The sequence below is a fragment of the Juglans regia genome, chromosome 12, assembly GCF_001411555.2.
Source record: "Juglans regia cultivar Chandler chromosome 12, Walnut 2.0, whole genome shotgun sequence".
NCBI lineage: Eukaryota > Viridiplantae > Streptophyta > Magnoliopsida > Fagales > Juglandaceae > Juglans > Juglans regia.
Genome location: NC_049912.1, coordinates 19,984,327 through 20,008,045, shown reverse-complemented (window position 1 = coordinate 20,008,045; position 23,719 = coordinate 19,984,327). Strand labels below are relative to the sequence as shown.

The following is a 23,719-nucleotide window of genomic DNA, read 5'->3' as shown; positions in this document are numbered from 1 at the left end:
AATAAATTCTTGTGCATATGGATGAAAATAAAATACTTCAATGAAGGTGTATTTTGGATCTGAACCTTCACCTAGTGTGATTATATCAAAGTTATGTCAAGGTAATCAATGAATGTATCTTGAACTGATGACCCTATTAGACTATCCGGATACAATTAATGCAATTATTTTCTAATTCTCCATAGGAAGCGGCCACACTTCCACTGTCACATAGGTAAGTTCATCTAAGGTGATCCGATATCGTCTCGACAAAATTAGCCTATGAACTTAATTAAGAGTTTTACTCATCCTTTAAACTCTAGGAACTATTAACATTAGAATACATCTCTTTGGAATTGGGTTGTAAACTTTTAATCAATTATCTAGTGTTAGACAATCATCACTCTATCGACTTGTTGATACACATTGAACCTTACCAGTATTTCAAATCCAAGGTTGGGTTTCCATCGCAAGCAATTTAATTTATAGACTTCAACCTCATTCTATTTGATGTCTTATAGATCATATCTCTTGGTAGGCCCTTTGTTACCGAATCCACAAATTCTAAATAGATTTAACATATTCAAGAGTAATCACTCCATTATTGAGTGATTCGAGCACATAATTATGCTTCAAACTAATATGTCTTGATCTATTGTTATACGTCTTGCTTGTAGCTACTCGCAAGGTTGTCTCTCTGTCACAATAAGGTGCCATTTGAAATGAGATGAGTTGAGACGAAAGTTAAAAATTGAATAAAATATTGTTATAATTTTATTTTTTATTATTATTATAATTTTAAGATTTGAAAAAGTTGAATTGTTTATTATATTTTCTGTGAAAATTTAGAAAAAATGTAATGATGAGATGAGATGAGATAAAATTAAACACTTTCATTATCCAAAAGGGGCCTAAATCGTTAGTGTAGGAAATGGTTTAGTCCAAATTGGTACGTCTACAAAAAAATTCCTAAGTCATTCCACTTCTTTACATGCGGTTGCTAAAGCAATAAACTCAGATTCCATTGAGAATGGGTTATACAAGTTTTCTTCTTTGATCCCCATGAGATCGCAGCTCCTCCTAATGTACAAATCCACCTACTTGTAGATTTAAATTTTTATTTTACACTATTACAACTAGCATCATTGTATCCTTCTAATATAGTGGGTTCTCTTTGATAGTGTAAACCATAATTCATTGTCCCCTTCATGTATTTTAGAACTCGAGAAATAGCATCACAATGCTCTTTACCTGGATTGCTAATAAATCTACTTAGCATCCCAATAGCAAATGGAATATCAAGTCTAGTGCAATGCATAACATACATTAGACTCCCTATCACGCTAGTATATTCTAATTTGGATCTACATCTTCATGTGCTTTCTCTCAATTTAAGACTAGGATCATATGAAGTTGAGACTGATTTTTGGTCTTCATGACCATACTTCTTGATCACTTTCCCAATATAATGAGGATGTGTTAAGGACAAACAATTGGTTGTCCTCACAATCTTGATTCCAAGAATCACGTTAGCCTCTCCCATATCTTTCATATCAAATATTGAGGAAAAAACCTTTTAGTTTCTTCTATACATTGAAGATTACTTCCAAATATTAACATATCATTAACGTATAAACATATGATCACACAATCATTATTATATACTTTATAGTAAACACATTTATCAGCACTCTAAAACCATAAGATAAAACTATTTTATCAAATTTTTCATACCATTGTATAGGAGCTTGTTTTAAACCATAAAGAGATTTGATCAATTTACAATCTTTCTTTTCATGACCATCCATGATAAAAACTCTCGGATTGTTCCATATAAATCTTTTCATCTATGTCTCCATTTAAAAAATCAGTTTTTACATCCATTTGGTGAACTCAGGGCCGACTCTTCCATTAGGCAAGTTAGGCAATTGCCTAAGGCCCCTAATGGAAGAAGGCCCTAAAAAACAAATATGTAAAGTATAATTTTAAATATATATATATATATATATATACCTAGTAAAAAACTTTAATTAACTTAATGAGAATGAGAATATAAATATGATCAAATAGATATTATATCATTATTAGTTTTTAAAAGTATCACATATAATAATTATTTTACTTATTCTCTTTCTAAGAATACACTTATCTTTTGTCATTATTAGTTTAATATATAATTAATGTGAAAATTATAAATAACAAAATTTAATTTTCCAATGTTCATAAAAGGTTTTTGTATAATCCTTTGAAGAGGCAAGTGCCCATCTGTTTTTTCAAATGTGTAAGTTGCTTATAGAACTTTATTGGCAATAATGATTATAATTGTGTCTAAGGAGTTGTTTGGATTCAGAGATGAGTTGAGATGGTTTGTGAATAGTAAAACTAGAGATGAGTTAAGATGGATTGAGATGGTTTGTAAAGAGTCTAAAGTACTTGTAAAACTAGATTTGATAAAATTCTCTCTAAATCAAAAATTTCCTAATAAAGATTAAAGTCAGTTATTAATTAAAAATGTGATATAAAATCTTAATCAATAATTTTACTTTACAAAATAATAGGAATTATTTTTAAATAAAAATATAAAATAAAAATAAAAATAAATTTATTTAATTTTACTGCCTCACTCAGAATTTTAGCCTTAGGCCCCAGAACGTTTTGAGCCGGCCTTGGGTGAACTACTAGATGATTGAGAGATGCAAGAAAAATTAATATTCTAAAAGTGGATATTCTAGCAATAAGAGAATATGTATCAATATAATCTATACATTCACGTTATCTATATCCCTTAACCACTAAACGAGCTTTCAATTATTAATAGAGCCACTACGTTAAGTTTTTTTTTTCTAAAAATTCACTTACATCCTATTGCTTTTGAACCACGAGGTAAATCAACTAGTTTTCAAGTTTGATTTAAAACTTTTGATTTGATTTCATCATTTATAGCCTCTTTCCAGAAAGCTACATCTTGTGATGACATAGCTTCTTGATAAGATGAAAAATCACGTTCAATGTTAAAAACGAATTTAACTTCATTCTTCACCTCAATTCTATCTCCTTCTACGAGATAGAAAAGAAAATCGTGGCCAAATAATGTTTCTTTTCGAGGCCTTTTGCTCCTCCTTTGTTCAAACTCACTAGGATGATCAATCTCATTTTCAAAAGTATTTGGAATATGAACACGAGAATCATTCTTTTGAAAATATGACTTAGTCAAATTTTCAAAAAATTCTACATCCCTAGATTCATATATCTCATTTGAATCTAGGTCTAAAAATCTATATATCATACTATTTGGAGAATATCCTACAAAAACACATCTATATGTTTTGGAACATGATTTTGATCTTTTAAGATCCGGTTTCTAAACATAGAGTAAACACCCCCACACTTAGTTTTTTCAAAGATGGAGGATGTTTATTCCATAATTCAAAAGGAGTTTCAAAATTTTCTTACGGATACTCGTTTTAAAATATAACATGCATATAAAATAGCTTCACCCCACAAGAGTTCTATTTTTCCGTTCGGCTATTCCTTTTTGTTGTGGCGTATAAGGGGCCATGACTTGGTGATTTATACCATGAGTTTCACAGAATTCATAAACTCATTTGATAAATATTCACCACCACGATCAGACCTTAAGACCTTAATCTTTTTTCCAAATTGATTTTCTACTTCGACTTTATAAATCAAAAACTTTTAAAAAACTTCACCTATACTCTTGAGCAAAAAAACATGTGAATATCTAATACAATCTTCAATAGACATAAGAAAATACTTATTACCACCACGATATTCAAGATTTTTAAGATCACAAACATCACTATGAATAAGTTCAAGAATTTCAAATTTACACTCAACATTTTGAAAAGGTTTTCTAGTTATTTTTTATTGAGCACAAATCTGACATTTTTTTAACATTATCATCAAAACTAGAAATCAAATCAAGATTAGACATATATTTTATGGAACTATAATTTACATGTCTAAATCTACCATACCATAAGCTAAAAGAAGACACAATATAAACTAAATTTTCATCAATTACATTCAATTTAATCATTCCATTACAAGAGTAGCATTTATCTACAAACCTCTCATTCTTGGATAAAATAAATTTATCAAATTCATACACAAACTTGAAACCCCTCTTATTTAAAAGATCACTAGAAATTAAATTATTTGCCACGTCAAGAACATGCATGGTGTACATTAACAAGAGTTTTCCAGATGTGAACTTTAGCATGATAGTTCCTTTTCCAATGACCTTGGTTCGAATGTTGTTACCCATTTTCACCTCAGTTTCATCATCAACCATTTCATAAGTCCTGAAAATACTTCTATCCTTCGAGATATGAATCGTAGCTCTAGTATCAAGCCACCATCCATTCTCGGATGTCACTTGGATGGATTTACAAATTTTCGCAATGAGGTAATCAATCACAGCATTCGCTTCTTCTTTCCTATACCAACATTGATAGGAGTGATGCGCTTGCTCACCACAAACAAAATAATTATCTTTCTTCTTATTTTTTTGGTATTTAGGGTTCAAGCCATTTTTCTTGAACTTTTTCTCATTCTTGGCCTGCAAATTATTCTTCTACTTGGTTTTTTTAATGTCAATGACGTTAACCTTTGTTTTCATTTTAGAATAATCATATTTTCTGTCTATTCCTAGAATCTTCTTCAATGCATAAATGATGTTGAAGAGATTCTAAAGAATATTTTCTATCATTATGCTGAAGCTTCCTCTTGTAATCATCGCATATTGAGGGTAATTTATTAACAATTGCTCCTACCAAGGAAATTTAAGCAATATCAACTCCTATCAAGTTAAGATCACCAACGATAAGTAATAATTCATATACTTGGCTTAAAACAAGCTTATCATTAGTCATTTTAAAATCCATAAAATTTAAAATAATAGACATACCTGCTTCCTCGATTTTATATTTTGTTTCCAAACTCTTCCATAAATCCGTTGCCGAAGTAGCATACCGATTGACATCATATATTGAATTGGACAACGCATTGAGGATGTGGCCTTTAGAATCCATAAAATTTAAAATAATAGACATACCTGCTTCCTCGATTTTATATTTTGTTTCCAAACTCTTCCATAAATCCGTTGCCAAAGTAGCATACCGATTGACATCATATATTGAATTGGACAACGCATTGAGGATGTGGCCTTTGCATAGAAAGTCATCATATTTCTGCTTCCTTGCTTCTCCTACAACTCGACACTTTCTTTTGGAGTAGGATCGAGAATCGCCTACAAGTAATCTTTCAAAATGTATGCGAGCTTCTAAGTGGTGAGGAAGAACAACATCTTTTGTTGCTAATGAATGAAGTTCTGACAATCGAAACGATCAAGACGAATGAAGACTTGGTTAATCACTTGAATGGACTGCATCGCCTCCATGATACAAACTATGTTCTAAAATTGTTAGAAAATTATAATGAAAATAATTGAATGACAAAGGCATAAAATAAAAATTTGGACTCTAAGGCTCGATCGTAAAGATGATTTCTTTAGAACATATTTTGTCCCCTTTCAACGTGCTATAGAGTATTGACAAAATTATTTCCAAGATACAATAAAGCCCCCTCTCTTCTCATTTTTCTACGATAGAACTTTAATAGAACAACTTAAAAATACCCTTTTTTTAGAATTACAAGATGGAGATATATCTTTTAGAATGAGAACTATGGTTTTTCTTATCTGTTCTAAAATCTTAACATAGCAATTATTTTATAACCACTTATAATGCATTCCAATGGTTAGGGAAAAAAAAAAAACAACCTAGTTCTCTCATTACGTAACAAATGCCATCTAACGAAATAGAAAATGTCTAATTTTCTCGTCACGTAAAAAATGTCATATAACGACTAGAAAATGCTTAGTTTTCTTGTTACGTACATAACAATTGCTTTCTAATAATTGCTTTCTTCATATATTTCAACGAGTTGACGTTCTCCATCAATGCACAAGATTTTATTCAAACATATAAGGAAAATGAAATATTACATTATTATTTAAAATGCCCAAAATAATTCTAAAATGTTAATAAAACCTAACACTTGGCCCAATGTTAAAGGTGATTAGGACAACAATACTAGTTGCCAGAGGTGAGATAGCAACGAGATAACCAGGCCAGGGAAGCAAGCTTTAAGCGTATAGAGGACGTCACTCAACAACGCTATGGGCGAGCACACATGTGGTAGGCAAGAAGGTCACCACCCGCAACCAACTATAAGGCAAGAAATCTCAAAGGGCACGATATTAAATGCAAAAGGGGACACTATTCATGTTACTTTACATTACGATCCCCATGCCATATTGTTGCCTCATCTATGGGTTACTTTTTCTAAGCAATAGAATCATTTTTGAAAACTTATTGTGGAAGGGATATTAGTGTTTCTCATTGGGCTTGACCCGATGGGGACATTGGGGAGGCAACAACCCTTCTCGGGCTAAGATGGGCCCACTCAGAAGGCCAAAGGTGTTTCCAACACAAGTAGCCCATGAGTGGCGCGAAGAAGATGATAGGCCACACCCCACAAGGGAAAGGAGCCGATATGGACAAATAGGACACCACATGTCCTGACGTCACCTGCCCTAACACCCCTTACAAGAGCACGTCGTGAGAAGTTCATGCTGCATTAAAGAATCGAATCCTAGATCTGGACAGAGATCACGGCCGACTCTCATGCCCTTGACATTGTGCACGAAGAATGGACGTCCCACTCACATGGGTTGAGGCGCTGCTCGGGAAAGTCACACCACATTAAAGACTGCGTCATGGCTCCCTATATGTGAGGGACTGGACCTTGACACTGGGTACAAAATGATCCCCCAACGGGTAGTATAAAAGCCCAACACCAGGTGAGAGTTTGTTTTACCTTAGCTAATTCTAAGGAAAATCTCTAGCAGAGTAAAACTGACTTTGGCATCGAAGGTTCCCCCAAAATCCCAAATTTTCTGTGTTGCAAGTGACTAAACTAGGTACCTAGTGTGCGAAACACCTGATTAACACATTGCTTCAAAACCCAAGTGCAATTAGAAAGGGTTGAATAGATGCTTTCTGACTATTTGAAAATCTCCATTCTATAATTCAAATTATTAAAGTATAAAATCAACCAATGATAAAATAAAATGATCATACAATAAACATTCTCTTTAACTTGGTATATTCGAACCATTCGTCTATTTAACTTCAGATCTTCTATCTCGTTATAATAGAGTAATACTAGATAGAGTCCTAAAGTATATAAGCCCTATGTACACAGACCCATTGAAAGAATTTGGACCCGCCATGGAAAAGTAGATTTTTTTCATATGGCCCAATGTGTGTTCCATATTTTTTTTTTTAAATGATTGTGCAAGACTTGTACACTCTAAAACTGTACTAATCAGTTTCCTTTATAGCATCTCCATAAATGATGGAAATCTGTATATCAAGAGAGAAAATGTCTTGTTGAAGATTCAATCTATCTTCCTGGAAGTTTCTCTTAATAATACGAAAAATAAGTTGTTGTGGCCTCCCTCTTAACCTTAAAAATCCTCCATATTAAACTATATGTACCTAGGATTTGTGTATGACACATAGAGTTCAAATTCGAATTAACTTGTTGATCTTGAAACTTTTTGCTTGAGCTAACTTCGACACCGCATCATGTGTAGTCTCTTCCGAACCTTTGGTCAAGCAAGTATCGTCCAAGTGTCGAGCAAACTCTCTGTAACCTTCCCTCGAGTCAGAATCGTGTGTGTTGAGTAAATTGTGTGTACTTTATTCAAGCCAATATCGAGCGAGAGTTGAGCAAACTTTTTATCTAATATTGAGTGTAAATAGAGCAACTTCACCTACAGTTTGGCTATATTCTTCAAGCAAAATGTCCTCTAACTTAAACGAATAAATTAAAACTCAAATGAATTTCATTTTTCACAGATCAAATGAAAGATACTACGTAGGAGCAGTACAAGAGAATGCATTTTTTTGGACAAAAAATTCTGACCTAAAAAATGCCATTTTCGTCCTAAAAGAGTTTTAGAGATGAAAACATTTCGTCTCTATTTCGTCCCAAAAGGTCTGTCTCAAAAGGTTTTTGGAGACAAAATTTTACTACAAAATACTTTTAGGAAAGCAATATGGCCGAACGGCACATTTTCATCCCAAAAACCAGTTCGATGGCACAAGTACTGTTCGGACGGTCGGATATCTTTTCGAATGTTATCAAAATTTGATTTGAACGATCCAAATTTATTTGATCTTGTTCAAATGGAGCAAGTGTTGAATAGTTTATTTTTTTTTGAACAATCAAAATCTGATCGAACACCTTTGACAAACGTTCAAATTGAAAAAATCTGTTCAAATGGCTAGTTCGTTATTTTTGTTCAAACGTTGTATATTCCATTTGAATGATGACAAATGTGTTTAAAAAAATTATTATTTGTTCAAATATTCAAACATGCAGTCTATTCAAACAGACAATTAATCTATTCAAACAGGATTGACGATTCCCAATTCATTCGAATGGTTTTTGATTGGTCGTTTGAACGGCAGTGAAAATGTGTTCGAGGGGTGATAAATTGTAAATTACCGTTCAAACTGGATATTTTATGTTTGAATGGTATTCATGATATAGTAAGCTATAAATTCAAAATAAGAAACTAATATTAAATATTATAATTAAAATATCACAATTGCTCAAATGTTGCATTAAATCAGAATAAGTTAAAAGACATAACTAAAGAAAATAAGTTTTAGGATGGTGGTAGCATAGATTTTTGGGACATTATTAATTTTCAATGTTCGAACATTTTCTGGGATTGAATCTCCAGCTTCTTCTGCAAGTTTTGTTCTAATCTCGCCTCTATATCTTCTGCTTGATCTCTCTTGTTACTTGGACCTCAATGTTCGACCTCGAGTCTTGCTTCCTCTAATTCCCGAGAGTTGTTATTCAATCTAACTTAAGAAGAGGATGATGTTACTTTACGCAACGTCCTAAGCCCCTCAAATATCCAAAACGTGGTCCAAGAACTTAAGAAAAGATCTGAACATCGTTCACAGATGATTCATCAAATGGAGCTACAACATTCTCCAGAAGTGATACCATCTTATCCTATAAAAAAATCATTAGAGATAGTATAAATAATGAAAATATTATTAGACAATACAAATAAGAAAAAACTAAACTTACATAATTTACTTCTGCTTTGCTACTAGTCCAAACGCCATCACGATTTCTATGTGACTTAGCATACAATTTGGTCAAATTATAGTCAGTAGGACAATCTTGTTCCTACAAAAGGAAAATCTATATTTTAACTTCAATCACAAATTTTGATATGTTAATATTTAACAGGGACTGGTATAACGTTACCAATTGTTTTGATAGTTGATGAAAAGATCTAGACCCCGCATGATTGTGTATCGTTAAATTTGTTCTATTTGCTTTTTTGACAATGCTCCATTGCTACAAAAAAAAAGAAACAACATTATTACTATATTTGTTTAATGCATCTAACATATACAAGAAAGAAAGTAACGAAATTACTTGAAAAGCGGGATCTTCAAACATATCACAAAACTCCTCATTCGTTTGGTAGCATGTCTTGGAATGGATTTTGACGTGCATTTGTTACACTACTGAGCTTTTGATAGTGTACATGGCATCTACCTTTGTACCTCCAGAATGCATTGGACATCAGCTTATCAATTGTTAGTTGATCCTCTTGCAAACCAAATTTAAGTTCAAACTCATAATTGAAAAAATTAAAAATGATCAGTCCAAATAAAAACTGATTACCAAGCAAAGATTTTTTATGCGATCTTTCACATCTTGAGGAACTTTAGCCCAGGAGGATGTAGCCATCGGTGCATATGTGCAGGTAATGGTACCAACATAGGAAGCAAGCCAAGCCACCAAATCTCTAGAGCCACTTGTGCAATCATCAGGAATATCAACTTTAATTTTTTTCGCTTTCCTTACTTTCTCTATGCAGACACCTCTAGTAGCACCTCAACTTCGGCGATGGCTTACAACAGCTATACAGTAGTTAAAGCACATAATGTCAAAAAAAGTTGTTTCATTTTTAAAACACTATTACTTAAATCATCACATAAAATCAAGTTTTTATGTAACGTACCTTGTTCTGGGTCTGGGGATGTTGGCCCACAAATCGTGGCAAGCAAACCAATTAGGGAGTCGGTAATGGATGGAGATGGCACACAAGTTGCTTTGCATTTGTGAGGCATATCTATTTTAAACTGTAATAAATTATTATTCACAAAAATGTTATTACTTTTACAACAACGATACTTACACAGAAATAGTTATCATTTAGTGTGAAAGACAACTTGTATGACGAGTGCACCCTTCATACAGTTGTTGCTGTGCGTCCTCCCACAATCTTCCAAACCTTCCATGACCCTCAGATGATTGAGTAGATGTCCCTTTTGTATCCCTCACCCTAAAAATTCCAGAACCTACACCGCCTAACATCTCTATCATATCCTCTTCATTTTTATCACTATAATCAGATATATCCACATTTATGTCATTTATGTCGATGTCATTATCTTCCCCATTTGGTTGGCCTGAGTGCCAAATCTGACACCCTGAGGAAATGGTTCCCCATGTAAGACACACAGTGAGTATTTAGGATCGATTCCATTGACATATAAATACTCGTCCACTGCGGCCAAGTTATAAGAACTAAGATTTTTGCACTCCTTACACAGACATCTTATAAAACCTCGAGTGTCAATACTCTCACGAGCAAATTCTATAAATAATTTGACTCATTTTGCATATTCCATATAGTCTCTACCAAGTCTATCTCCCAGCATCATCCAACTTTTATCTATTGTACTTTCGTTAATCGATTATTGGAACAAAAAAACCAACATAGACTCTATCACGAGTGTTTCCATATTCACTGCCAACATAGATTTCATAAGATAGTTGATCATATGCCATTTGAGAAACTATCATCTACATCACATATATACTCAGTCCAAAACTCCCATGCTAGTCGAAATTTCGATAGCATTTATCTACAATTCTCCAAGTATATGCTAGTTGTAAAAAGTTATTGGCCCTATCCACGGGCGATGAACTTACGGACCACACACCTGAAAAATGAAAGGAAACACTAAACCAAAATTATAAGACTAACACGAGAGTTTAGACTGAATATATCTGTCATATAGATGATAGAATCACAAACTGTCTACTTTGGACAACTCAAGAGTTGTACCCAAACATTCTTCACGAATGATAGGACACAACTCTCAAACGGGTCTAAGGTTCAATTGGATAGAAAATCAATCATACAAACCCACTTCATATGTACTTCCATAAGAAGTATCTACCTTGATACAAGTAATATAAGCTAATACTGAGTTATGCAGTTAATGTCTATTTGATCTTTGGTTTTTATGGGGAAATTGCACTAAATTTATTAAATTTTTGTTATATAGTTATTAGTATGTGTACATTAAAATTTATGCACTTATTGTCTATTTGATCTAAGAGTTCTTGTAGTTTTAATAAATTATTTTTATTTATTATAATTCATAAATTAGTGAACTATGACACTAATATAATAGCTGTTTTTATGGGGTAATTACCTTAGATTTATTTATTTTTTTATAGTTATTAGTATGTGTACATTAAAATTTATGCACTTATTGTCTATTTGATCTAAGAGTTCTTGTAGTTTTAATAAATTTTTTTATTTATTATAATTCATAAATTAGTGAACTATAACACTAATATAATAGTTGTTTTATGGGATAATTGCACTAGATTTATTTCTTTTTGTTTTATAGTTATTAGTATGTGTATATTATAATTTATGCACTTATTGGCTATTTGATCTAAGAGTTATTATTTTTTAATAAATTATTTTTATTAAAAATAATTCATAAATTATTGAACTATGACACTAATATAATAGTTGTTTTTATGGGGTAATTGCACTAGATTTATTAAATTTTTATTTTATAGTTATTAGTTTGTGTACATTAAAATTTATTTTTTATATTGTCTATTTGATCTAAGAGTTATTATTTTTTAATAAATCCATTTCAATCATATATTTCACACAAAATTTAACGACAACTTCATTCACAATAAATTTAATCACAACTTCATTCACATAATCCACAAAATTCAAAAAATTCATTTCAATCATATATTGCACATCCACATTTATTCACAACTTCATTCACAAAATCCACAAATATATGTACGAGATTCATTTCAATAGACGGCAAAATATATAAATATATATATATATATATATATATATATATTTACGAGATTCTTATAGCAAAAACAAATACTTGGCAATAAATAAATATAATATTCCGTTCGAATGAAATATTTTTTCTTCCATATAAGCTAACATCTTATATTTGATAAGTAAAACAATTCAATTAATTTAACAAAAATAAAATAAAATAATAAATAATAAAAAAATAATTTTAAAATATGTAAATTGTGTGGTATAGGATGATGAGTAGCATCCATCTACAACTAATATACTACTAATAGTATAATAACTAGTATAATATCAATTTTAAATTATATAATAATATACTATGAGTATTGTTATATTCACAAAGGAATTACACAATACAATTCTACAAATTGACGTAGTTTTATCTAATAATTTAAATATAATAGTATATATTATAGTAATTATATAGTTATATAGTTATATAGAGTACATAGTTACATACTACATAGTTACATATATATTATCTAGTATAGTATATAGTAGTATAGTATATAGTTAAATATTATACTATATAAGTATACAAATATATATATACACATTGATATAGGCATTCGAACTTATTGGGATCATCAACACAAATGAATCGTCATATGTTATTCTGAAAGTTTCATGAATCCACGCATTCGAATAGGATCATACATAGTTCGAACAATTAAAGCCTCTGTTTGAATGGTCAATTTCTGTTCAAACAACTAAATTAAAATAGATATCTCGTTCTAACTGGAAACCACAAGTTCGAACGTGACTGCTCGATACATAATACCCAATTCGAATGTCAAACGGTTCATATTCACACAAACTACCTTTCGAAGCCCTTTCTCCACTGCATGCCACCACTTGCCACCAACCCCACCGTATTTCGATCATTTGCTGACTTCTAAGAGGTATGGCCCATCACTCATGTCTATATGTACTTGAAATTTGGATAAAATGGGTTGAAATGGGGATCGGATTTTGAATCCAATCAGACCCCTTTTTGGTGTTTTCCAGCCACCACACACGACATTTGGCAGTAGAAATGATGGAGTGTTATTGTTTTTGCTTAAAACCAACGATTCTTGATGAATCGTTGGTTTCCACGTTTGGTTCTGAGTCGACTCAGTCATGGATCTTCATGGATGATCTCATTCGAATGGCCTCAAAACTGTTTGGACGAGCATTTGCCAAACAGACATTTTTGTGTTCGAACGTGCAACAACACGTTCAAACAGTTAAAACCTGAGCAGACGAACCATTCGAACTAAAAATTTATGTTGTTCGATGGCCATAGGATTTACACTGTTCGAACTTGATATTTATGCATTCGAATCCGTATTAACCGTTCGAACAAGTCCCAATTTTTTTTTTTAATGGGTATAAATCATTCGAACATGGATTGATATTGTTTGAACAGTGTTATTTGGCGTTTGAATTAAATACTCATTAGTTCGAACAGAGTAGTCTCTGTTCAAACGTAGTAGTTCCTATTCGAACATCACAATATATAATATTAATTAGAACTTTCCATTTTGTTTATATTTGTTGTGTATTTGTTTTATGAATAGTGAATTAATGTTCTACTTATGTCGGTGTTGATAGACAGGCTGCAAGGGCTACTACCATAGAGATGCGATCCCTGCTCGAGGAGCGCACACTTTTGATCTAGGACATGGAGAAGATCATGGAAATGATCATTGTGCCCATCATGTTTGACTACAAGAGATTGAGGGTCGTGTTACTACGATCCAGGAGGACCTAGCGAGTCTTACACATCAATTTTGAGTTTTCAATCTGACTTTTTGTTTTGTATCAAACATTATTACTTTAATTACTATATCGTTTTTATTTGTTATACATAGTTACTAGAAATTAGACTTTTTCTAGCGATTTTAAGATCACTGCAAAAAAAATTGTCGCAAATAGTCCTTATTTACGGCGATTTTAAAGTTGCTGCTTAATTCCTGCATGAAATTTGAAAATCCTGATAGAGAATTTACCATTTATTTTATTGTGGCGACTTTTATATATATTGAGGCGATTTTAGTCGTCACAAGAAAGTATTGTTTACTATAGCACAATTTTCCATGCGTCGAGTTTAAAAATCACTGTAACATATATTATTTGCGGCGAAGATTGTCGCCGTAAAAGTCATCTGGATCACGTAATGTTTATTAGCAGCGAGTGAAAAATGCCAAAAAATATGATAAAATTTAAATCACGTCTTTTCCCCTCAATTTAATTCCCTCTAGGCGTCTCTTCTCCCCAAAAAAAAATCCCTCTTCTCCCTCAAGCCTCGGCCGCGCACAGCCCGTTGCCAACGAACCCACCAAGCCACCGCTACCTCACCTCCTCGTCTCGATACATTTCCCCCAGTTTTACATTAAACATCATCACCTCCTTTGACGAGAAATCCCATTTCCCCTTCCCCTTTCCGAAACTTGCAATGTCTATATTGGTGATTTCTTTTTCGTCTAAAAACATACTCCAGTGAAGGGACCCTCTGAAGGCCACAACCATCATCTCTCTCGCGGAAACGACGGCTAGCTGTAGGTAATTTCATTTCCACCACTGCACGGTTTAGGGTTTTGTTACAGTATGTTAGTAACTAGAACAAGAAAAGAAGAAAGAAACACTTCTGATCATTCTAGGGATCAGAACCTCCAAGAAAATTAATTCTGTATAATACTTCAAATACCTTTCTCATAGCCTTCCATAGGTTTTTATACAAGAACTCATGTGAAAATGAGTCAGTTATTTCTATTACAGCAAGGGTAATATTGTAACTTCCTATTTATAAGTAAGGCTAAAACAGACAATTCAACTATTAATGAACACGTGCACAACAAATGATTCTAACTATACGATGTTGTATTTACTTCTACTTCCTAAGTCGATTATTCTCAACACTGTAATACATTTCTCTTCATAACATGCCAACCTTCCACTCTCAATCTCCTGCACTGAACCATCCTAACAATTCCCTCCCCTTCAAAAGACCTTGCCCACAATGTCAGGATACTGGAATCTAAGCTGCTCCACTGGTATGGCCATGAATAATCTTCTTGAGGTGCTCCTCTCCACTTCACAAGCAACTCAATGAAAGGCTGGTTGTTAACTGGTGTCATTCTTCTTTCCAGGATACATTCTGGCTCCACTCTCGCATGCCCATGAACATTAGCAAAAGAATCGAAGGAGACACATTCCCATTAGGACCCACATGCTTCTTAAGTCTAGAAACATGAAAAACTAGATGTACCACAGCATCTGAAGGCAATTCTAGTTTATAAGCAACTTCACCAATTATCTCCAAAACTTTAAATGGCCCACAAAATCTAGGAGCCAACTTAGGATAAGGAATGGCTGCAACACTTTTCTGTTTGTACTTCTGTAACTTCAAATAGACCATATCTCCTACCACAAATTGTCTATCAATATGCTTGTTATCATAATATTGCTTCATTCTTGACTGAGCTACCAATAAATTCTTTTTAAGACTTCCCAAAATCTCTTCCCTTGATTTGGAATCGACAGCATGGTTCTGTGTTGTACCAACCACATATTACAACCAGGAAGGAGGTGGTCTGCCATACAAAGTTTCAAAAGGAGTTATTCATGTGGAAGAATGTATAGAAGTATTGTACCAATATTCTGCCCAAGGCAGCCAATGAACCCACTGTTTTGGCCTCTCAAACACAAAACACCTCAAGTACTATTGTACTGCCTTGTTTACTATCTTAGTTTGACCATCGGATTGAGGATGGTAAGCTGAGGTAAAGTTCAACTTCGTGCCATGCAACTTGAAAATTTCCTTCCAGAAATTGCTAGTGAATACCACATCCCTATCAGTAACAATGGTACTTAGCATGCCATGCAACTTAAAAATCTGGTTAATAAATAACTGAGCAACCGTAGCAGCTGTATAGGGGTGAGATAAGGGCAAAAAATTAGCATACTTAGTAAACCTATCCACCACTACAAAGATTACAGAAAAACCCTTTGCTGGTGGCAAGGCCTCGATGAAATCCATGGAGATATCACTCCATGAAGAAGTTGGTATTGGCAAGGGCTGTAATAAACCTGCTGGTAACAAGTTTTCTGTTTTGCACTTCTGACATATAGAACATTCTCTAACAAGTTTCTTCACATCCTTCCTCATACCAGCCCATATGAAATCTGCTTTAAGCCTCTGCAAGGACTTTTGATAGCCCGAATGACCTCCCACAGCACTGTTGTGAACAAAATGGAGAATCTAATTTTTAAGTGGAGAACAAGCAGAAAAAAAATAACCTCCCCTTCTTAAACAGCAAACCATTCTTCACTTCAAACATAGAAGTGGATAAGGAACCCTTTTTTAGCTTCTCACAGATGTCAGATATTTCCTTGTCCAGCAAATAAGAAGATTTCAATTCCTCTAACCAAATGGGGTCGAGTACTGTTATAGCAGCCAAAGAAAACTCTGATTCAGAGCTCTCTTCTCTTCTAGATAAAGCATCAGCAATTACATTATCCTTCCCCTTCTTATATTCAATCCTGAAGTCATAACCAAGGAGCTTGCTAATCTATTTCTGTTGTGAAGGAGTTCCAATTTTCTGCTCAAGCAGGAACTTCAAACTTTTCTGGTCTGTTTTGATGACAAAGGTGCCCCCAAGCAAATAAGGCCTCCATTTTTGAACTGCCAAGACCAATGCCAAAAGTTCTTTCTCATAGGTAGACAAATCTAATGCCTCACCCTTCAAAGCTTGACTCAAATAAGCCAAGAGTTTCCCATCTTGCATTAAAACAACACCCACTCCCTTACCACATGCATCACATTCAATTAAAAACTCTTTAGAAAAATTAGGCATGGCTAACACAGGAGGATTAGTCATAGCTAATTTCAAAGCTTCAAATGCCTTAGAAGCCTTGGGTCCCCATACAAAAGAATCCTTCCTTAACAATTGAGTGAGTGGGGCAGCTACAATACCATATCCCTTCACAAACTTTCTGTAGTAACCAGTTAGTCCAAGAAAACCCCTCAAGGACTTAATGTTTTTGGGCAATGGCCATTCAATCATAGCTTTAATCTTAGAGGGATCTGCTTTAACCCCCTCTGCAGAGACCAAATGGCCCAAATCTCTAATACCACTTTGTTACAGTACGTTAGTAACTAGAACAAGAAAAGAAGAAAGAAACACTTTTGATCATTCGAGGGATCAGAACCTCCAAGAAAATGAATTATGTATAATACTTCAGATACCTTTCTCATAGCCTTCCGTAGGTTTTTATACAAGAACTCATGTGAAAATGAGTCAGTTATTTCTGTTACAGCAAGGGTAATATTGTAACTTCCTATTTGTAAGTAAGGTTAAAACAGACAATTCAACTATTAATGAACACGTGCACAACAAATTATTCTAACTATACGATGTCGTATTTACTTCTACTTCCTAACTCGATTATTCTCAACACTAAAATACATTTCTCTTCATAACATGACAGCCTTCCACTCTCAATCTCCTGCACTGAACCATCCTAACAGGTTTCTTTAATGACCATATGAAATTTGTTAGGGATGGAGGGGTGGTACCCTTAATCTAGTCTATTCAAAACCTTTTTTTCAATTTATTTGATTTGTGCAAGAGTTGAGTTGGCCGAACGTCTCTGTATTCAGGTGTGATGACCACGGTATTCTGGCTTCGATTTTCCTCTCAATGCTGAACAATGTCCATTGGCTTCCTTTGAAGTGAAGGCATTCCTCTTCTGAACGCTCGGATCCCCAATCAAAGTAAATATTTCTTGCGCAAATGCTTTTTATCATTTTTCAGTCTCTCGTGGATGGAGAAGCCATTTGTCTAATCTTTGCCATATTATATAGGGGAATCTAATTTTCAAACCGAGATTATGTATGTAACTTCCTTTTTTCGGAATCATGCAGTATTGGAACTGGTTGTAGATCCATAGGATCAGTCAATTAAGGTTATGCATCTGGGATATATACAAATCATTGGAAATTGAGGACTGTTGCATGTTTGTAAATGTTTTAAGTTGGCATCCTCTAAAGCTAACCATATGCTGGCTAGTACTCCTCATTTTGCTAACCATCAGTTACTCATCCAAAGAATCTGATGTGGAAGGTATAGTGTGGTTTAACCTTTGTCCTTTGTTTTGTTTGTAACTTAGTTTTGTACTCTATCGATTAACATATTTTCCCAGAACTTCTCTAAACACATTTTAGAATTAGAGGGAGAAGACATAGAATCTTATGAAAACATGATAAACTAGTCCAATTTCCAATACCTCATGACACTCTGTTAGTCACTAAAAAGAGCTTCTCTAAACACATTCTGTTACTGAGTTTCTCTTTATTTATTTTTTAGAAGTAAAAAGATTTTATTAATAAGTGCAATGGTGAAACCCCCATGCACAAGTAGTATACATGAGACACCTAGCTAGAGTACTCATTACTTGGGGTGGTGTTATCATTTCATTCAATCAAGAGGAATCACTTGCTTCAAATTTGAGCATACTTGGAAGAACCGTTTGTGAGCCTTGATCCAATCATGGCATGGATTTTGGTGCAGTTTATGGAATGTGGAGGGCATTTAGTGAAGGCAACATGCTAAAGGTTAGCCTTAATTAATTCTCCAATTTTTCTGAAATGTTTATAATTTGAGGTTGAGGTTGATATACAGTTTATTATTTGCTTCCAACAATGAAACATCATTTAATTTATTTGGAAAGATTAGGTTCAACAAGAGTTTATGCATGGATTTAAGAAAAGTGATAAGATAATCTGATGCAAAGAAGAAAATAAGAATATATGACACAGGATGCTAAAATATAGGAAGCACTTTTAGTTCTTTGCTGTGGAGTTAACATGATACTCTTCTATGTGGTTTTAAGACTCATATATTTGAGATTAAAAGCTTAGTTGAGTTGAGTATGTTGTATTTCAATTTACCAAGAACCACATTTATATCATTAGTATTTCATAATACTCATAAAACGCATGCAAGTTTCATGTAAAGTGAGTTCTCAGTTACCAAATAAATTTGATGGACTTTCTTTTGGTTAGATACTACAACTGGACAGATTTTGTATTTGCAATATTTCAGCCAAGTGACATGTTTTGTATTCTAATGTTAAGTTTGGAAATGGCATGTATAGTGGGTCGGATTTACGTTCTCTATTGTTTTATATTTGCACTGAGTTTGAAAATGGCATGTATAAGTTTTGTATTTGCACTAAGTTTGAAAATTACATGTTTTGTATTCTAATGTTAAGTTTTATTTTTGTACTGAGTTTGGAAATGGGTATTGTTTAAATTTGAGTACTCTTGAAACTTTGGAAGAAACACATGTTTTGTAATGGGCTCTTGATCCACGATATCACCTTACATTCTATTTTCACAAAAAGGAAGTGTATTTGATCTGAATGTCATTTGCTTCTAGAGTGATTTGTATATAATCTTGGCTGCAACAATATCAGACTACCCCAGCGATTTTATGGCATTGCCACCTCCTGCAACTGAAATAATTGATTCTCATATTTGTCATCCTGATTTAAGAACCAGAGTTTTTGAATCCACAGCTTTGTTAATTTTAATATTTTATCAAGCTTTCCATGTGACTTTTTTTTCTGCATCTTATTAGAGATGAGTGACGAGGCACATGAAATTGAAGCTAAAAAAAAATCATGCCCAACGTTCAGTTCCCCGATTGAATGAGAGAATCCTTTCATCTTTGTCAAGGAGATCAGTTGCTGCACACCCTTGGCGTGATCTCGAGATTGGTATGTATAAACCTACTATATTCAGTGTTCATATAAACTTAAAGGTACTAATTCTGCTCCATAAAACTTTGTCTGCAAGACCTGGAGCATCTCATATTTTCAACTGTGTATGTTTTCGAACTTGGCTTTACAATATGAAGTGGTTTGTTAGTGAAGGGAATAAACATGTTCTGAGGTTGAATTTCGTCTGCCTTATTTTTCTGTATTTTCTGTATTGATTGTAGTGCTTCCAATAATGCAACCAAAATCTCCCTCAGTTTTTAGAAGGGGGGGACCTACTAGTAGATATTAACTTTGATTTTTTTATTTTTTGGGTGGTAACATGCTAAAAGAATGTTCAAGTGAGATTTCTAGCATTTAAGATCACCATCTTCGCACTAATTTCTGTTTTTTATGAATCTCTAACTCTTTGCCAGCATGCAAATATGATCACTTCTCCAATAAGAATTATCAAAGCAGTTACACCTTCTTTATGGTCATTCCATTTCCCATGCAACCCAATCCAGCAGTGTTCCCTTTCATCCTAGTGGGTAAAACATTAGTGCTACAGGCTAATTTTGTGACCATCACCCCCTTTCCTTGCAAATTATTCTCAACATCTATTAGACTCTATTTCCCAGCTGCCAACTTTTCTCAGCCTTCTTAAATTTCCAGTACTTTCTCTTATCTAGCAAGAATTTTCAACTTTTAAATTGAAACTCGTTTTCTTTAGGCACATTTTCTAATGTATCTCTTTGTTGTATTACTAATTGGAATGATACAAGTTGTTGAGATCACAAAGGGAAGTAAGGTGAAATATGAGCTTGACAAGAAGACAGGACTAATCAAGGTATTGACCATTTCGTCCTCTTAAATGGAAGATTTTATTGCTAGTCTAAAAAGTATATTCTTTCGGCTTTGCGTTGATGCATACTTAACTAGAAAAGGTTGGTTCAAAAGATTCAAGTACTTGTGTAGGTATAATGTACTAAAAGAGGTTTAGATATTGTATATTACAGTTGCAGTTGCAGTTAGCATGTAATGGTCTTAGTATAAATGTTTAGATCAATACGTCTTGTAGAGCATACTAATTCTAAAAGCAGGATCACACAAGGGGATTAGACTAAGAGTTAATCTTGACACCGGTCGGACTGTTTTTCCCCCATCAACAGTCCACCAATGGATGACTTCAATGTAGACAACTCACCAACACTACCATGTGCCCCAACCCCATGGTATTACGCACGATTTCCCTCTCTCCATTCTCTCCCCTCGGACTCATTCCAAAATCGATTCCATTCTCTCCCATGGAACCGTCTCCGCCATGACAACCGCCCTCACCGCCACGACAACAACCCCTCTCTCCGTCGTCGCACGAGGAACGCAACCTCTCTCCATTCTCTCCCACGGAACCCAGACCACGGCCCTCTCCATTTTAGGGTTTTTCATGTACGACCATTGGTCATGTTCTTCAAGTTTTAATAATCATTTATTTTGGCTCATATTTTGTTTTCTAGCCCGTGACTTGTATTTTGGAAATCAGAAGTTAATGTTTTTTTTTTTTTCTGCTGGAGTTTGAATCGGTTTGTGTTGGCTTCAGTTTTGTTTGGTTGCTGAGAAAATGTTGGAAGCAATAAGGGCGCCACTGAAATGTGTTTGATTCCCATTTTTCTGTTCTTTTCTTCCTGAGTTTTCTTGGCAACCAAGCAAAGATGGGTTTCACTGTGATTGTGGGTTGATTTTTGGGAGAGGAGATGGGGATGATTGACGAAGATGGGGGAGATCGACGACAGAGATGGGCGACAGCGGGAATGATGGGCGGTAGAGATGCTTGGCGATAGTGGCAGGAGAAGACGAAATGACTGAGAACATGGAACATGAGAGGTCTGGGATCAGATGAATAGTCTGGTGTGATGCACTCTATTGACTTAATGTGAAATAAGTTATGTGTCAAAATTTAATTGGAGGCTGTTAATGGGTCAATAGCAGACCGACTGCTCCAAAGTGGTTCCCTTAGACTAAATACTAAATAGTGTGTATTAGAGAGAACAACTATCAAGCAGAATGCTTTTTTTGGTTGGTTAGACATTGTATATTGTAAAACACAATCGATGTCAATTTTGGTCATATTAGTAGCTCATACCTTGGATCTTTTTTAAGTATGTAAAAAGAATATAAGTGCAATCCATAGTGTAAGGTAAAATTGTGAAGCTTGCAAAACTTGAATGTGTATAATTTTTTTTTTTGTATTCGATTTTGTGCATTTTTATTTTATTTTCTGAAACACCTTTTCCAGCAAGTAAACTTTACCGGAAAATTTTTTTTCGTCACCCTGCTTGGAAGTACCGTTTCTTTTTTAAATTGTACTATTCATGCTTTGCAAAAACATATGTTGGAATGTTTCCAACTGATCCAAACCCACCCATATGAAGCAAAAAACTATATATATAAACTTGATAATCTTTCTTCCACGTACGTACGTTGATCTGTTGCTTGATAACAGTACTATTTTTCTTCAGTACTACCTTTGTTGCTGCCTGCAGCTTCCCACAAACACGAAGTCAACATCCTGTCCCATGAGGCCCAATATTGGTTATGACATTGATCAACACCACCTACCCAATTCCAATCCATCCATTCATCATCAAAGCCTGATGATGAATTTTTATTATTAATTGAGAAAGCAATCGTAACACTCCCCACCATCTGCATTGGAGGAGCTCAGAACACTACTCTCCATCTCCTGATCATCACTACTTGTGGTCTCTATTTTCCGATCTCTTCTTGATCTTAATGCCCCCAACATTCAGTTCTACTGATCTCTGCTCCTTTTGATCTCTAATTAACTTCTTATGATCATGATGGGCAGCATTTTCAATTGGATGATCCTCCACAAACCCACTTTCAAGAATATAGCTAAGCTTCGTTATTTCACCTTCGAGCCACTCGTACGGATCCAAGACCTCGCTTTCTCTGTGCTGGAATACTGGGCGTAACCCTGCAGTGGTACTACTACTGATCTTACCGATCTCATGATTGCCGCAATGGCTGCCTAATATCCTCTTATCTGTATTGTCCGGACAAGAACCTGCATGCACACCGAGGTTGTTTACAGTTCTAACCTGATCATCATTATGTACTCGCTGCTAATACATAATGATGAAAATCATTTAAAATCGTTGGAAAAAATAATGACAAATAATTTTTTTCGGCAATTTTAATAGTAAATAGGAAGGCCATTTTCGTCGATTTTTGTGACATTTGCGATAAACTAAAATCGCCGGAAATAGTAATTTCTTGTGACGATTTTTGCATATCGCTGAAATTGATCAAAAGTTGCGCTTTAATTTTGTCGAACATGCAGCGATTTCAAAATTGCCAAAATTGATCAAATGCAGCGATTATTGGAAGTATTTGCAACGATTTTAAGCACTGGAAAAGACCTAATTTCTTATAATTTGTTTCTTATCAAAAATCATTTTCCTTATTTTACCTGCCAGTTGACAATATAAAAAATGACATTACCTAGAAGGTAATGTTTTTTTAATTGTAAATTCTTATTTACCATAACAAAAGTCATTAATTAATTTTTAAATTAATTATATAAAATTCCTAGGATGACATATTAGTTAAATTTTAATTTACCATAAATAATAATTAATCCGTATAGGTAGATTTTTCATATTTTGAAAATGATAATTA

General features: G+C 33.9%; 1 long non-coding RNA gene across 4 annotated transcripts; it reads left to right on the top strand.

Moving 5' to 3' along the window:
* The first annotated feature begins 17,743 nt into the window (after positions 1 to 17,743).
* LOC108994723 lies at positions 17,744 to 22,219 on the top strand. 4 transcript variants are annotated; one of them, XR_004797744.1, is made up of 6 exons: positions 17,744 to 17,786; positions 17,919 to 18,032; positions 18,829 to 18,872; positions 19,900 to 20,038; positions 20,803 to 20,867; positions 21,618 to 22,219. It is a non-coding gene; the product is annotated as an uncharacterized LOC108994723 (long non-coding RNA). The 4 variants fall into 4 exon arrangements; XR_004797742.1 differs by having other exon boundaries at positions 17,770 to 18,032; XR_004797743.1 differs by having other exon boundaries at positions 17,770 to 18,032; positions 18,745 to 18,872.
* The last annotated feature ends 1,500 nt before the right edge of the window (positions 22,220 to 23,719 follow it).